Source organism: Rousettus aegyptiacus, unplaced genomic scaffold (assembly GCF_014176215.1).
Source record: "Rousettus aegyptiacus isolate mRouAeg1 unplaced genomic scaffold, mRouAeg1.p scaffold_m13_p_10, whole genome shotgun sequence".
Lineage (NCBI taxonomy): Eukaryota > Metazoa > Chordata > Mammalia > Chiroptera > Pteropodidae > Rousettus > Rousettus aegyptiacus.
The window spans coordinates 708432-709207 of NW_023416285.1; positions in this window are offsets into that span (position 1 = coordinate 708432).

The following is a 776-nucleotide window of genomic DNA, read 5'->3' on the forward strand; positions in this document are numbered from 1 at the left end:
CGGGGGGACGGCGAGGGCCTGCGTCCTCCGCCGGCCGGGCCGGGGGGACGGCGAGGGCACTGGGGTGCATGCCCACCTGGTCTGGGCCCTGAGCCGCGTTCGGGAGGGCTTGGGGGCCTGAGGCCTGGGACTCGGGGTGTCCCACGCAGAGGGCTCCCACGGAGGCTTGGGGCTTGCTGGGTCTGGAGTTCGATGTGTCCCGCGATACACCTGGGTGCTCTGGGGAGGACAGGCTTGGAAGCCTGGGCCCAGGTGACAGTCTCCTGCATGTCTCCATAAACCAGGTGTCCCCCTTGACTCTACCTTCTTGGTCCCAGAGACCACACTTATCCCAGGGGAGTGACCCTCCTGGGGGTTCTGAGCTCTGTGACGCATGGGCAGGATTTGGGGGTCCCCATGTGCTGCCTTGCAGGGTGGGAGGCCTGAGCTGTGTCCCTGGTCCTGGGACCGCCCACTGTGAATGCAGTGTGCGCTCGGAAGCCGGCCTGCCGGCCCCGGCGTGCTGGCTCCGCTCCTGGCGCGCCCGAGTCGGGAGCCCAGTACTGCCCAGCGCAGGCCAGGGACCCCTCGGAGACGGCCCCGTCCCCACTCCAGCCACCTCTGCCACCACCACTGGTCTCAAGCATGCACACCGAACCCCCAGAGCGTGGCCCTGAGCTCCTCTGCCTCTCTGCCTGGGCCCTGGGGAGGAGGAGCCGGGAAGGCTCAGGCTGCATCTCACACGGGGGCCCGGCCCAGCCAGTCTGCGGCAGAGCAGGTGGGGTGAGGCTCCCCAA